The 17669-nt window shown below is 38.1% G+C and overlaps 1 protein-coding gene across 3 annotated transcripts in view; it reads right to left on the bottom strand.

The window, feature by feature from the left end:
* Positions 1-17453, bottom strand: part of LOC114654767 (beta-1,3-galactosyltransferase 5-like) — a 309405-nt gene extending 291952 nt beyond the window's left edge. For all 3 annotated transcript variants that reach the window (XR_007935375.1, XR_007935376.1, XM_028805539.2), the window contains exon 1: positions 17126-17453. The gene's annotated coding sequence lies outside the window, so the exon portion shown is untranslated. The remainder of the gene's footprint in view (positions 1-17125) is intronic.
* Between the last annotated feature and the right edge of the window lie 216 nt (positions 17454-17669).

The raw sequence follows: 17669 nt of genomic DNA, 5'->3' as shown, positions 1-17669 counted from the left end.
TCACAGCTGAAGTTCTTTCAGAAAGAAAAAAACATTCTTTACTCACATTGCAACTTTTTACACTTCTAAAAAGATTAATGCATTGAAGAAAATGCCTTTCAGCTTGTCAGAAATGATTGTGTTTGTGTACATTTTGCTGCCACCCAGAAAATAAAGGTCTTAAAAGGTATGCATCTTTAAATATAACTGTGAAGGACTTGCATCACATCCAGAGCTTGTTTTCGTGCTACCAGCATACACTGAAATATGCACATCTCTAAACTGGATTTATCAGGTTTGAGAATGTCTGGTTTCTTTTAACACGAGTATTAAATATTGCCCCTTCTTCTTCTTTCGGCAGCTCCCATTAGGGGTTGCCACAGCGGATCATCTTGTTCTGTATCTTCCTGTCCTCTACATCTTACTCTGCATGTCTTCTCTCACCACATCCATAAACCTCCTCTTAGGCCTTCCTCTGGTCCTCTTGCCTGGCAGCTCTATCCTTAGTATCCTTTTTCCCAATATACCCAGCATCTCTCCTCTGCACATGTCCAAACCAACGCAATCTCACCTCTCTGACTTTGTCTCCCAACCGTCCAACTTGAGTTGACCCTCTAATGTCCTCATTTCTAATTCTGTCCATCCTTGTCATACCCAATGCAAATCTTAGTATCTTTAACTCTGCTACCTCCAGCTCTGTCTTCTACTTTCTGGTCAATGCCACTGTCTTCAGCCCATATAACACAGCTGGTCTCACTACCGTCCTGTAGACCTTCCCTTTCATTCTTGCTGATACCCGTCTGTCACAAATCACTCCTGACACTCCTCTCCGCCCATTCCACCCTGCCTGTACTCTTTTTCACCTCTCTTCCACAATCCACGTTACTCTGTACTGTTGATCCCAAGTATTTAAACTCATCCACCTTCCCTAACTCTACTCCCTGCATCCTAACCATTCCATTGACTTCCCTCTCATTTACACACATGTATTCTGTCTTGTTCCCATTCCTTTCCTCTCTACAACATATCTCCACTTCTCCAGGGTCTCCTCAACCTGCTCCCTACTCTCACTACAGATCACAACAGACTTCCTCATACAATACCACAGCTTCTCTCTCCTCACCCTGTCATATGCTTTCTCCAGGTCCACAAAGATGCAATGCAACTCCTTCTGGCCTTCTCTATACTTTTGAACCCTTACTGTAACTTGTAGGCAGTCAGTGTGGCATATTTGATAATTTACTGGAGTAAAACCACAAGGTTTTCAGATTAGTTATGGCCATCTGAATCTTCATGTGACAGTAAATTACTTAATCTGCCTGTCCTTCGCTTATGAAAACTGTGTAAAGTATTTCACTATAACCATGCAATTATATAAGCCTGAATATTTTTTTATTTTATATAGTGCAGCTAAGACTTTTATTTATTTGCACATTAAAGGCTTAAGGAATTGCTAGACAAATATTGTCAGTTAGACTAGAATTTCAAACAAATTCTTGAAAAATGTTATATTCAAGGTTTCAAAAGCCTTGATATGACAGTGCACTTCAACATTTTCTTATATGAATGCAATTCCTGCTGCCTTCCTTTAATCATTCATCAATTCTGTCTGTAAAAATAACCCTTGGGGAAAAAAGTTGTGGAAAGATATACATCATGAAAGACTGCCTAAGATCATGCTGTTCCATTGTAACAAGAGGCTATTGTGTTAGTTCCAAGCCCACCATGTAACATTGTGTTTTCAGAATATGTATTGCACCTTGCTAGTCTCCCGACACTAACAACCTATACCATAAAACTAAATTCCAATTGCAGCCATCCCTTAAATCCAGTTCAGAGTTCTAAGGGTCTGTCCTAGAAGCATTAGACATAGAGCAGGAGTTCATTAGAGTATGCACTAAAACACAGCATCACTAATTTATATGGACTCACGGAGATCTACATTTCAACCTAAAAAACCTAGATTTGAAAGGTGGAAAGAAATACCCACAGTAAACCACCGAACAGGCACAGGTAGAACAAATTTTCCACATCAGTGAACAGGCTGGTATTTAGACCTAGTACTCCAGAGCTGTAGACCAACAGCACTAGCCAGTTTGCCCAGAACATCAAAATTACAAATTCAAAGGCATATCCCCAAATCTGTCTCCACTCCTGCTACGTTTTTAGTATTCAGCAAAATTTCTAAATGTTGTGTGCTTCATCAGAAATAATTGCCTTTCATTCTTAAAGCCATCTCATTACAGCCCTTCATTCTCCATTTGTAAATTAATTCTTACAACAATTGTCGCTTGGGGCTGCTCGTCATGAGCTGTTGCGTATAAGGACAAAATCTATATACTAGTAGACGGATTACAATAAAAATTGTTAATTGCTTTCTAACTACACACCCACCATGTTTTATTACGCATCTCTCAGCAAATCAATTAACATGTGATCCATGAATAGGAGCATGAACGTTGCTTAGGAGAAGTCAAGTAGTACTGCAGAACCGAGTGTTTTCATGAAAGGATCTACTAGTGACTCACTGATTGCTGGGCAATGTGAATGTTCATTATTCAAGTAACAGGCCTACTGGTGGGATTTTCAGATAATAACACAGTGGGAATTTCAGTGAAGAAAGTGGCATATAAATGAATAACCAATTTACTAAACATTTTCATGGCATACTACCACCTTCTATAAGTAATCCTATTTCCATATTCAGTATAAAGGGCTGACTGCTTTTAGTGGCTATCCCATAATAATAGTTTATGCATGAAAAGTAATTTTAAGGTGATTTGAACCACTTTTTATTTCCTTTTTATAAAATGCATGCTTACAAGAAAAATACACTTACAAAAGTGGGAGCTATAATTCTTTCTTCAGCAGTATCTCATCATTGAGGAGATATTGAATTCAAAATCTTTATGGCCTGATGCCCTTCTTGACATCAACCTCCCTTAGTGTGACTTTTATGGCACACACAAAGGATAGTAGCCTTATTCTAACCCCAGGTCACAGAAGTAAGCTAGATGATGCAATGGAAGTGGGATGTACATGCAACATCATGTTTAAGAAGGAGCAACACAAGGTGGTGATGTAAGAATCTGGTGGCTTAAGGAGCACAACAGACTGGTGCCACTGCCCTACTGCCAAGTTGTTTTGCTTGCGTAAGGTAAAGTCATCTCTGATGGAGGATCGCAGGAATCATCGGGTAGAGGGGTCCTTTCATCAGATTGGCTGGCCCAGTGCTGACTCCGCAGCCAATAGGGGGAAGGCAGCTTCATGGCCGAGGTCTCCAGGACTCCGAACAAATCCGCATCCTATTATGTGACATCATCTACTGCTGAATTCTGCTCTGTACTTGTAATATTTCTATTATACTATTATAGCGTATTGACGATTACTTGTGTTCTGTTCTGTGTATTGTATTGTATTTACCCCCTTTTTTGACACCCACTGCACGCCCAAGCTACCTGGAAAGAGGTCTCTCTTTGAACTGCCTTTCCCAAGGTTTCTTCCATTTTTTCCCTACAAGGGTTTTTTTTGGAAGTTTTTCCTTGTCTTCTTACAGAGTCAAGGCTGGGGGGCTGTCAAGAGGCAGAGCTTGTTAAAGCCCATTGTAGCACTTCTTGTGTGATTTTGGGCTATACAAAAATAAATTGTATTGTATTGTATTGTATTGTATTGTATTGTATTGTACTAGATGTTGGTGAAGGAAGTTGACTGGGGCATCGTGAAAAATACAATGTTTTTCCCTGAGATGTCTGTGGATCACAGCATTGCTTAGTCACAGTCGTGAAGAAAAGTGAGGAAGTATGAAGTATGAAGACAGGCAGAAAGTCTTGATGTTAAAGGAGGAGAGTATAAGAAGAAAATTTGCAAAAATATTTGTAGTAAAACATAATAAGGATTCAGAAGCATTAGGTGTGCACAGCAAGAGGGAAGCAATGAATAATGTCTGTTTTGAAAAACCGCAGAAGTCTGCAGTTGAACAAAGGGACTACAGAGAGAGAGAGAGAAGGAAATGTGTTGGTAGAATGCTGAGGAAGAGATGGCAACTGAAGAAAAGAGAGGGTGCCATAAAGAGTGGAGGAAAACAAAAGCAGAAGGTGACAAGGCAATCTATAAGGAATTAACGTGAAATGCTAGAAAAGCAGTTTCAGTGGCTCAGGAGGCAAAGACGTGGGAGATTGCAAGTGTGCTGAAGAAAGGCAAAAGAAAAAGAAATGTGTTTGGCATTGCAAAGCAGGAGGCAAAAGAAAGTAAGGACATTGTAGGTGTGAATTTCACGAAAAATGCTAAAGGGAATGTTGTGATTAATAGTACTGTGATTAAGTTTTTCCAGAAGAAGTAGATGGAAAAGTTGTTGAATGAAGAGAACAAATGGAACAATGATGCAGATAGTGAGAATTTAGAAAGACTAAGGTGCTATATAAATAAAATGTATTATTTTTTTTATTATTAGGCTCTAGGTTTTCAAAACACTAGGAAAGTTGTTTTCTAATATTTCTCAATCTTGCCTGGAAGTGCTGGAGAAATTGTTCTCAGATATCCTAAGATTGTACCAGAGAATATGAGTAAGTAGGCTTAGTTACAAAATAAATCACAAACAAAAGATGCCCGGGGTTTCTACTGTTAAGAGTTTAAAACCTTAAAGTAATAACAGGACCAGACTTTTCTGAGGGCAATGGAATATGATTGCTGAAACATCTAAGTGCCTGATTTCCTCCATCAGAACTCCGTTCTGCAGCACAATCTTGTTAAGACCCTGAGCTCATTAGTGTACCATGGGGATGGATAGCGAAACGAAACTGCATACTTTCTAATGGACAAAAATGTCAATGTTTCTCATAAGAGCATGATTATATGAGTTAACACTTTTTTCAAATGACAATAGAGCAGGTTGGGATGACAGGGTAGAGCAGGGGTGTCAAACTCATTTTGGTTCAGGGGCCACATACAGCCTAATTAGATGTCAAGTGGGCTGGAGCAGTACAATCATAACATAATTACCTATAAATAATAATAAGTCCATGTTTTTTCCCTTTGTTTTCGTGCAAAGAAGTACAAGTACATTAGAAAATCTTTATATTTAATGAAATATCCTTTTACAAAACATATCAACATATCAAAACATATGAACAACCTCAGATTTCTTAAGACAAGTGTTTGCATAAATACAAAAAAAACTTTAAGTCAAAGGTATTTGGAACTGAAAAATATAGTATTGCACTTTAAAATTGATGGCATTGCATGAACAATAGGATTCCACCAAACCAAACTCTTTTGTAGTGAAGCTGTTGACTTACATTAAATTGAACATTTTTTAACTATTTCTACAGCAAGAATTCATTTTCACAGAACTGTACTCTTTAAGTGCAATCGGTGTCTGAAGCAACATTTTAAAGGAGTTAGTCACGTCTACACTACTTTGTTTTTGCTCCTGAAACTTGGCATCTTTTGGTCTGCACAAGTGCATCAATATCAGGTGTCATGTCCTGACTAGCAGCCAATCTCAGAATGTCATTTAAGTGCTTGTGTGTGAGCCTTGAGCGCAATTTTGTTTTATTGATGTTCATTACTGAGAAAACTTGTTCACAAAGGTAGGTTGTCCCAAATATGCACAAACTTTTTGCAGCCAGTGCTGTTAATTTGGGGTACCCTGGCAAGAGATATTGATAAAATGTGTCCAAGCCCACTGAGGCAAACTTGTCCTTCAAATCTGCATCACATTGCAAATCAATTATCTCTAGTTGGATGTCGACAGGCACATCAGAAGCTTTGACTGTGAAGGGTGAGCGAAAAACTGCAAATTCTGTCTCGAGTTCACCAAAGATCTGAAACCGTTTCTCAAACTCACACAGCAATCCTGCAATCTTGTCTTTATACTGTTTCATGTCAGCATTAATGCCTGTTGCACATACCTCTCTTAGGCAAGGGAAATGTGCAGGGTCACCACTTGACAGCTGTGTCTCCCACAAAGTCAGCTTCAACTTGAATGCACGTATGCTGTCATAAAACTGTGTGACAACTTTTTTGCGGCCTTGCAACATTTTTTTCAGAATATTCAAGTGCTCTGTAATATCCACCAGAAATGCAAGGTCCTGCAGCCATTCCTGACATTGTAATTCCATCACTGGATTTCCTTTTTTCTCCATGAATTGTCCGATTTCCTTGAGTAGATCAAAGAAACGCCTCAGCACAGCACCTCTGCTTAACCATCTTACTTCAGTGTGGTATGGCAGGGTATTAGTAATGTAATTGTCACTGAGAAGGCAGTCAAACTGACGATGATTTAGGCCTCTGGCTCGGATGAAATTAACAGTTCGGACAACCACCTCCATGACATGATCCATTTTTAACGACTTACAACACAATGCCTCCTGGTGCAAAATACAGTGAAATGTCCAGAAACCATCTCCTCCATTAGTGGCCTGTACTTTCTCTCTGAATTTTGTCACAACACCTGCTTTTCTTCCGATCATTGATGGCGCACCATCTGTAGCCAGGCTGATTGCGTGGGACCAGTCCACCCCGACTCTGTCCAGCACGCCAACCACAGAGCCGAAAATGTCCTCAGCTGTTGTGGTGTCACTCATAGGCACCAACTCAAGGAACTCCTCAGTGACGGTCAATATCTTATCAACTCCACGAATAAATATGGCCAGTTGAGCAACGTCTGTAATGTCAGTGCTCTCATCAATTGCAACAGAAAATGCAAGAAATGACTTGACCTTGTGTTTCAACTGCCTGTCTAAATCCGCCGATAGTTCCGATATCCTCTCTGCCATAGTATTTCTCGTCAGACTAATGTTGGCAAATGCTTGTCGCTTCTTAGGACACACGAGTTCTGCAGCCTTCATCATGCATCTTTTAACGAACTAACCGTCGGAATACGGCTTTGATGCTAATGCTATTTCATTAGCAATTACGTTGGTGGCTTTTACTGATGCTTCACTGACCTCTCAGCTCCGGGTGAAAATTGACTGCTGTTTCCTCAGACCCACCAGCAATTCATTTATCTTCTCTCTTCTCAGTCTTCCTTGCAAGATGTCGTATTTTCCTCTATGATGAGTCTCATAGTGGCGCTGAATATTATATTCCTTGAGCACCGACACTTGTTGATTACACACCAAGCACACAGGTTTCCCATTTATCTCTGTGAATAAATAGAGAGCGATCCATTTCTCTTGGAAAACCCTACACTCGGTATCCACTTTTCTCCTTTTTGACAAAGACATTTTGGCTAATGAGGGTGTCAAAATGAGTAGAAAATAAGGTAGTCTACACCATAATTAGCAGAGGGTGCATTGCTACTATCTGCTGTTCAGACTGAGTGGCAGAATTGCCGCTTCTTTAACTCTAATTAAAACAGTGCACCCCTCTCCTCTGACTAACACCCTAGCGGGTTGCATTTTATTACAAATTTCGAGTTCATGTCTTTTATGAATTTTTTTACTTTCAAAATTCATCCAGCGGGCCGGATTGAACCACCTAGTGGGCTGGTTTTGGCCTGCGGGCTGTACGTTTGACACCCCTGGGGTAGAGGATAGATGAAAAAAACGAGACAACGGTAACATAAACAGGTTTCATACTGTGAAAAGTTATAGTTTGCTAAGTAAAAGGAGCAGAAAGAGTCCAGAGAACACTGACCAGCACCAAGAATAATGAGAAACAACAGTGGCCATTACTTTTGTAAGAATGTCGCCAATTGGAGCAAGATCTAAAATATTGCCATGTTTCTGAGTGGATTTGCTGAATTGCTAAGTGTGTGGGAGACAGTCAACAATTTTCAGTAACTCTGAATCAAGTGAGCAGCTTAATATAATAGAAATACTAAAGTCACCAAGAACCATTAAGCTCATAAAAGTGGAAGACACAAAATGCCATTAAAAATGAGTTGCGCTGGGAGCTATAATTAAGTAAAATAAATAACAGCTAAAGTGGAGATTCTGGAAAAGGTTGAATGTTAAAACAGAAATTTTTTGTACATAAATAATAGAGTAGGGCCTCATCCTCAACCAGTGATACACTGAAGTTCAATTTATTTATAATTTGTCAGAGCAAGCTCTTTCATAAAAAGAAAGCCACTGCTGCGGAGCCAGATTTCATATAAACAGAATATCGATAAGGTGCTCAACTACAAAATCAATTAAGAATAACGATTCATTCCTTGATGAGGAAGAGATCAAATGGACAGTCATGGAAGAAGATGACATTTTTGGAGCCAGTGAAGGTTGCTGACATTATATCTATGGGTTTTGGTATTCCACACATGAAGTGTACTGGTAAATAAATGCTCACCATCCAGATCATGAATGAAAAATACTTGCATGAATGCTTGCATACGCCATGTTCCTTGGGTAAAAGAAGAACCACTCCTTAGATCAATTGTAATGATCTCACAATTTACCAAAAACAAAAGATAAACACCCAAATAGAGGCATAACAGAAAATCCGGTCAGAAACATGTTCACGCGTAAAGTCTCCTATCTAGTAGAAATTTAGGCAGTAGGCTTTCCTCCAAAAGCAATCTCTCAACAACAACAATTTATTTCTTGTATAGCCCAAAATCACAAAAGGAGTGCCTCAGTACCTCTGTACATCTATATTGTTCCATGACAAACATACTGTACCAGAAGTTAATGGGATCAGGTACCTCGAGGACTTGCATGGTTAGGAGTATGTAGATAACAATCGGTGGATTGGCATTACAGTTGTAGAGCTATATAATGTATTGCTATTTATGTGAATGTCTAACCCAATTAATCCAGACCAGAGTCACATTGGGTGCTGGAGTCCATCCCAGCTAGCACATGGCACAAAGCAGGAACATACCCTGGCCAGAGAGCCAGTCTATTGCTGGGCAAACACACACACACACATCAAATACACACCAATGCCAATTCAGAGTAGCCACTTCACCTAACATGCATGTCTTTGGACAGTAGGAGCACCCAGAAGAAACCCACAGTGACACAAATTCCAGGCAGGGAGGACCCAGGATCTGAACCCTGGTCTCCTTACTGCAAGGCAGCAGTGCTACCACTGCACCACCCTTAACTGAATTTTCTTTCATTAATAAAATTAATACAGTTTTTGAAATGTTACAATGCCACTTTTAATCCTGTAAATAAACAATTCACGCACTTTTTAATTTGTTGCATTGTAAAAAAAAATGATATGGTGTCCTTAAAAAAATAAACTAAACAGCATCATGCAATCAAGCATGCAGACTGGTGTTACAGTTTCTTAACCATGTCATGACACATGTTTCATATGTAAACTAGCAGGCACCTACAGAAATGTTTTATTGCATTAATTCTTAAATATGTTGGGGTTTTTTTGTCCCAAAAAAATGAAGAATGTTGGAGGCCCCAAGGAAAAGTATAAAAGGACAACTTAAGCCAGTAAACATACAGGATCAATGCCAAAACTTCATCAAACCAAAAATACCAAACTCTAAATGTATAACAAAGTAAAAAAATAATAGAAGCACAAAGTCAGAATCCCTAGGTCAGAACTCAGAACTTGCAAAGTAAATTGTTTTTGTTTTAAGAACATATCCACAATCTTAGACACAAGAGCTCAGTTGCAGCGTACCTGAGATTATACCATGCTAGCTGCAGGTCAAGATGTAGTACGGTACTAAGAGAAGACAATCTTCATGGTTTATGTAATGTTGCCATGAACGGCAGAACAAGATCAATACCAAGTTTAACTAATCCACAGCTCGTCTTGTTGTTGTTTCATGTTTCTCCTCGGCTTGCTCAGCCGTTTGCGTGATTGCCCATTAAAGTTGGTAGTGCCAGCATCTAACATCTTACCCTGACTCAACTAACGACTCATAGCTGTATGTTCCTCTCAGTTTAAAGGGACTGAGCACAGGGAAAATGTACATCCTCATTTAAACTTAATAAAAATAATTGTTAAGCTACATTAGATGGAAATGAATGCCGTTATTGTAAATGTTATTCACGTCAAGTGTCTGAAAGGCCATGAAATGTGGGTAAGGTATATAGAAAGTAATGACTACAAAAGTAAACATTAGTAGAATTGAATGTGAAGCATATTTGTCTCAAAGTTGGACTTACATTCTAAAACATTTAAAGATAAGAGCACAGATCTCAATCCAATTGAGAATACTGGCAAGACTAGAAAAAGTTTACTCGCAGTCCACGTGCAACCTGGTAGAGCTTCAGCAGTCATGCAAAGAAAGACGGGGAAGAATTGCATTGTCCAGGTGTGCCAAGCGCACAGACTTAAGGCTGCCATGGCTGCCAAAGGTGCTTCTATTAAACATTGACTTGAAGATGACAAACACTTATTACAAAGACAAAGAGAGTCCTTCTGTTGATCAGTGACAAAAAGCTAAAAAGAATCCACCATGATTCAATATTAAATAAAAATAAAGTGTGAAAACTTCCGGGCGGCACGGTGGCGCAGTGGTAGCACTGCTGCCTCGCAGTAAGGAGACCTGGGTTCGCTTCCCTGGTCCTTCCTGTGTGGAGTTTGCATGTTCTTCCCGTGTCTGCTTGGGTTTCCTCCCACAGTCCAAAGACATGCAGGTTAGGTGCATTGGCGATCCTAAATTGTGCTTGGTGTGGGTGTGGGCTGGTGCCCTGCCCCGGATTTGTTCTTGCCCTGTGCTGGCTGGGATTGGCTCCAGCACACCCCCATGACCCTGTGTTAGGATATGGCAGGTTGGACTATGACTGACTGAGTGAAAACTTCCAAGGGTGTGAATACTTTTTATAGGCAGAAATGCAAAGGGATATTAGATAAGCACTAAAGCTCTAGGACAAAAAAGGGTTAACTAGACATCTATTTGCCTAAATCACTGGCTATATTCTGCACAGCAGGATGCTCGAGAGAACAGCTTGAACAGCTATGACAGGTGTTAGCACTTAGTGCTTTCCAGATCAATACCTTTAAAATTGTGACTCAAGCGAGCCTATATTCTTCAGAAAACCTCTGAGACTGATCACATTAAGACTCAGCGAAGGGTATTCATATAAATAAGAGCAGGTATTGGTTATAAACCAATAAATTATACAGTTTTTTGCTAGAAAGGGTTTTATGTTCTGAAACAATTAAGTAACTACTGTTTATTGAACATTTTAAAAGCAGAAATTTTTTAAAATACATCATGGGGTCTGCTTCTATCATCTGAAAAAAGAAATAAAGGTTGTAATTTCCTAAAATTGTGAATGTTGAATTTACACGCATTACTTCTGTGTCCCCGTGGCTGAATCAAGGAAAGCTGGATCCTTACCAAACTGAAGTAGTGAGCCTCAGGTGGACGCGATCTGTGCCAAACATGCTAAGAGGCAGAATCCAGATGATGTGCCTTGCTCTTAGTGAGCCCTTACATGAGTGAAAAAAAACATACAGATGCTAAGAAAATTATTAGCAACTTTTTTTCTTTTACTGTATTAATTTTCTTTCTTGGCATCAATATCCTGGAATAACTGATGACCTTCCAAACTTGCTTATTCTTTGGGCACATTGAGTACAAGAAGGAACAAACCCTGACCAGAGACACAGGTTGATTTCAGGGCTGCCACACACACAATTAACTTAACCCACATGTCTTTATTTTTAGGGAAACTAGCTTACTCAAAGAGGGTCTACAATGACATGGGGAGAACACGTAAACTCCTGGGAAATTTGAAGCAGCAGCACTAGCAACTACACCACTGAGTCACCCCAAGTATATTGGGTATTATATTGTTATGCATTCTGGAAGGTCTGTTGTCAATTTGGGAAAAAAAAACTGCTGTTAGAAAATCTGTCAATCAGATTTTAAATAAATACTCTTTTCAGCATATATATATATATACACACACACACACACACACACACACATATATATACTGTATATACAGCATATTTGATAACCATCTAATAATCACAGTGTGATTCAAACTTAAAAAGGAATGTAATACTCCAATCTTCACCCTGCCAACTAAGCGAACCAGCCACCGTGGCACAGCGTCACAGGCTTCGCCTCAGGTTCTGACATCCAAGGTTCGATCTCCGTAAGGGGATGCTAAGGTGCGTATACTTGACAAGCTCCAATAAAGATTATTGGGCAGATACTGTATCATATATATAGAGAGAGATTGGATTTGTAATCAATCTTTATTACCCTGTAATCACTATATAAATATTATTGAATTTATCTATCTATCCATTAATGTGGTTTCTGGAATTACATTTAGACAATGAAGAAATGGATTATTAAATTTACACACAATCAAATTAAGGATAAATCTGCACTGCCACACTTTGACTAGCGCATTAAGGCAAGAGTGAAGGTACACTGGAAGCCATAAAACTTTCATAATCTGCTTTAATGAAAGCTATCAAGATTTTAACAAGTTTCTATTTACTCGTTGCAAAACAAAGGTTATGAATTGTGTCAACTTTTTCAATCTCCTTACAATTAGAAAATACAGTACAGTAAATGAAAAGTAGAAAATCTGCCTACTGTATAAGCATTGATTTCAACTTAAAAATGTAACAAAATGTTAAGCATAAAAGCATAAAAAAGAAAAAAAACAGTCTTGAAACACATGGAGGAGGAGATCAGTTACAGTATGTATAAAATAAGTGGTGTAAAGAGCAGTCTTTACATTACAGTACATTTCTATCTACCTTTAAACAAAAGAAATCTGAAAGTGATAACCACCAACTTCATTAGTGGAAATTAATTTGAATTATTTGTACAAGGGAATTTGAACAAGCACATTTTCAAAATAATTTGCATAACTGAACTGAGCAGTTTAAGTCAAGTTGTTCAGAAATACATTATTTTGTGCAGCCTTTGTTTCATTTATTTTCTATGCCCCAAGTTAAAAACGGTGCATACACAGCCTTGGTAATAAAAGACTAATTTTCAGCTTCAATAACAAAGACATTGCCCTCATGCCTCAGTGAGCTCTTCTTTTTTTTTTTGCTTTATTTAGTTGAACATACTGAAGTTACAACTGCTTCTGTGCGTATCAGTGATTACATTTTTATTAATTTTTGTGTCTATATTAGCCAACCAATATGTGCAGTACTTGTAATTACTAAAAATGGTATAAAATGGTCACAATGTTAATGTACCAAAACCATGCTATGTAATTTAGAGTAGCTTTGCCTTCAGAAAATCAGAGGTACTTATTATAAGCCTCTTCTTATTTAACTAATGTATTATCCCATATAATACAGTATTAACCTTTTTTTCTTTTGCTTCCTGAACAAATTAGGTGACCATACAGTGTACATGTTGGACCTCTTGGGTGCCATATTGGCTTTTTGTTTTCATTAATTCTTTTTTCACCACTTACACTTCAGATAATAGCATTCAATGCATTAATGTTTTTTGAAGGGGCACTACCCCCAAAAAGTCAAACACTGTGACAGTATATATAGAGTAATATAACACACATTTCTATTAGCTTAATTTTTAATTTTTTGTAATGAGCGTATTATAATATATAAAACTATATACTAAAAATACAAAATACAATTTCTTCTTTGTATACAAAACAAAACTAATACTAAAATAAGAATAATAATTAGATAGTGGCTACAAGGAAGAAAATAATCCATACTGAGATGTCATTCAACTGCAGATGACATTATTCTATCAAATTTAGTCTCTCTTCTAAAAGTAATGTGAATGACACACCGCTGTCTCTGGCAGCACGAGACTACACAGCCCTTTAAAGACTACACAGACACCATGGGCCTCTATGGGGAACTGTTTCTGTAACCAATAAGTGCTAGACATATTTTCAATTTGGAGTTAAAAGCTATGCCCATGAAAAAACAGAATAAGTCTTCAGTCAGATAAAGAGTTTGAAGAGAAGCTTTCCATTGCCAAAAAGAAGCCAACATAAAGAACGTTAGAAAGAGCGATGTGAGAAATGATGTCATTTAAGGCAGTGGTTTTCAACCTTGTTTGTCCTCGAGACTTACTTTAACTTATTTCTTTTCGCTGATTGACCCACTGCCCAAAGCTTGCAACCCAGACAGGCGATTTGTAACCCATAGATTGAAAAAAACTGATTTAAGGTATTTGAAAATTAAGTGTCAAGATTGTGCAAATAATGCTCCATGTCTTTTACTATTTTTTATTTTTTTATCATTACTTCAGTGACATTATTTCATCAGCATTTTCAAAGATTATGTTTTGATGGGCACCACCATTTAGTGTTTTTGCTTTTCATGGGTGCTGCCATATGTTGTATCAGATTGATAGGTGGCTTTTTGGTTGCTAGGCCTGTAACCAATGACATAATAGATGTCTTGTTATTAAAGACATGTTATTAAATCCTCACAGGTGGTGCAGTGGTAGTGCTGCTGCTTTGCAGTAAGGAGATTGTGGGTTCGCTTCCCGGGTCCTACCTGTGTGGAGAGCGCTTTGAGTAGTGAGAATATAAATGTAAAGAATTATTATTAAGACAGATGTGCGCATTAAACAACACACAAATTACGTTTGAAAGTAAAGAAAAAAGTTACCTAGAACACTTTCTATAAGCACACTCCTGGTTAGCATATTTTGGTCCAGTTTCATTTAGCTGGTGACACTGACTTTAGAGATCTTCCTTAACCGTGATGAACAATTTTGTGGCCTTTAATGTTTCATCTTGGGTACGTCTAATTTACCTTCCTTAATATCCCAAAAAATCTCTTCCACTCAGTTTTTACATATGGACATCTATGAAAGGTCTTAGTGGTCACAACATTAAGCGAGTGTTATGCCTGAGGTGGAAAGGCAAGCCCAAAAGCAGAGTTCACCAAAACTAGGGGATGAAAGAAAAGACAGCATGAGAAATGGGTAGGGGTTCATTACCAAAGGATCAAAGAGAATCAGCTCACAAACTCGCCAAATAAATGATATGATTTTGTATTTTGTTAAATTTTTGATGCCTTTTCTTGGTTCCTTTACACAATATATGTGTCTTTTTAGGGGTTCTGGACATTAAGGAAACCAATAATCACATTAGTTTTTCATTTTATGGCGATTTGAAAAAGTAAAAATGTAGTAGTAACACAATATTTGTTTTGATATGGGCACTACCATTTTGGAATGAATGCGTCAACTGTTGCCATGGTGATTTTCCCAGAGCCACCTGGAAATGCGCAATGTATTACTGTCAACTAAAAGCGATGATATAAAGGTCAAGATTTGGATACAAAGAGCGCTGATCTGTAATTCTTGTGATACATTTTTTTCCTGGTTAACAAAGTAGCCTTTTAGCATTTAGATCTTTGATTTTTGGTTAGCATTTAAACACTTGATGACAGACCGTTTTGACTTTTGGTAACGACTTGTAACGAATGTTTCATCTCCTGATCACCATTAATATAATTTCTCATTGCATCATTACAAATCAGTACAATAAAAGCCAAAATCCTAATTACCTATAAATCTTAACCCTCTTTACACTGACACACCAAAACTTGTAAGACTGGAGATAGTGTGCCACCATTGCAAATAGGGAGGTCCTGTGACATGTGTCACATGATTGCCAACCGGAGTTGCTCAATACAAAACCATAGAAAATGGCAGCTCAGATAAGCTGCATGTCAATAAAAAGGGTAAAACATTGTACATTGTACTGCTGCTGGTGTATGTGAATTTCCCCTTGGGATTAATAAAGTATCTATCTATCTATCTATCTATCTATCTATCTATCTATCTATCTATCTATCTATCTATCTATCTATCTATCTATCTATCTATCTATCCACATAGAAATAAGTGCAAAATTGGATACTGCATGTTCTAAACCCCCAAATCACGACAGCAGGTGGGTTAAATATCCCTGATAAACACAAAGTCAGCTTCTAAAGGCAAACCCAATGTGTTGATATGTCCCATTTTCTTCATATTTTCTGTTATCCCTTATGCCACCCTCCCTTGTGTATTGTTTTAAAGTAAATGCACCACTTTTATTTACAAATTATTTATTATTTGGTAAAAACAGCATACATGTATATGAAACATTAATATGATTGTCTTCAAAAAGTGAATTCTGATTGGTTTGCTGGGCTGGGTCTTGTTTGGGTGTTTTCTGTTGAATGATTCCTTGCCCTTTACCTTACAGGGCTCATTTTGTGGGCATCTCTAATCGACTGTATTGTTCTTCACTATGTATCCATCCATTTCCTAATCTGCGTATCCAATTCTGATCGAGGGAAAACAAAGGCTCAATACTATACAGAAAGCACAGATAAAATAGACACAACGTCCCCATAATTAGAACACAAATTTTACTAATGAGAGTCCTTGGTAGTTGAGCATGCAGCGGCCACTGACAACTGCAGTACACTCGGATTGAATACACGATCCCTGAAAGTTTGTTTGGATTAGAATTTAAAAGTATGTACACATATGCAATGTCGTACTTTTTTTTTCTTCCAGAAAACTTGAGAAACTGGTTTGTAATCCATGAATATGTCTGATTTTGAACCAAGACGTCCTGAAAAACATGAGAGCAAAGAACAGGGAGGGTCTGCAGCCTTAAGTCAGTCTAAGTGTTCGGGGAAGTGTGCTGTAGAAGCAGGCACTGATCGCCTCCGTTGAAACTTTTTTCGTCTTCTGCAGAAGCATAAAGTTGCAATAAAATGTATCAGCACAATCGTTAGTAGATTAAATTCACAATCGTGTGAATCTCTATTGAAAGTGTGCTTTAGAATGTGGAGAAGGCACTAATATTGTGATCAATTGTGCAATTCCGACATTCAGACTTTAGTCTGCTTCGAGAAATGTGTATATAGTAAATTCACACAAAAAGTGTCAGACTTTCATGCAGATGTGTGCAATTGCCCTTTCTTGTAAAACAATTTATTGATCCTGTCAGTTAACACTATTAAGCATGTATCAGTTTTAAAAACGTGTACCATATTCAGATCTGTTTATCCGTAACTCGTTATGTGGTGGAGTTTTATGTGCTCGTTCGATACGTCTGTCATGTGTTGCATCCTATAACACGATTTCGAATAAATGCGAGCTATTACACAATCGATTGTTTTAAAAGTGTCAATATGTTCCTAATCTGTGTTATTACAACTCCAGCTAAATTCACTTTTAAAGCAGAAAAAATACTGCGTGCGCTTAGGCTGCAACTATACGTCAATTGAAAGAAAAGTTAAAACTTACCTGTAAACTATAAATGGTCATCAAGTAAAGTTTACCAATGTCCTATAGTTCCACACCACAGACAAGATAACTTAATCGGCGATTCACGGAACGAAATCTATTTGCGGTTCTCGCCTTTTTCATTACTGGCAGGCAGACTGACCAATCGCCTAACTCAGCACTCCGACAGGTCCCGGTCAAAAATAAACTAACATTAAAGAAAAAGTTCTTATTTTATAGATGCAATGTAGCACAAGATGACAGCACTGAGAACGAAACAGATAAAAACCTCTCCGGATGTTTTGGAATGTATCGATGAAGTCAGAAGGTTTCGGGGAGGGGGGCTGGGTGGTTACTCGTGGAATTTGGCTCCCTAGGAAATCAATGCCCCTCCGCCCGTTTTAATGTGACGCATGCGCAAAATGCCATAGACGCTTTTGATCGAGTTTTCCGCCTACGCTAAATTAACATTGTCACTAACTGAATTGTCATTCTCAGGATCAGTTTTAGACATTTTCTTGCGTGAGGATGTTTCCAAGGACAAAATAGCCTAAATCTGTTATAA

Source organism: Erpetoichthys calabaricus, chromosome 7 (genome assembly GCF_900747795.2).
Source record: "Erpetoichthys calabaricus chromosome 7, fErpCal1.3, whole genome shotgun sequence".
Taxonomy (NCBI): Eukaryota; Metazoa; Chordata; class Cladistia; order Polypteriformes; family Polypteridae; genus Erpetoichthys; species Erpetoichthys calabaricus.
This window is presented reverse-complemented; position numbering and strand designations above follow the sequence as displayed.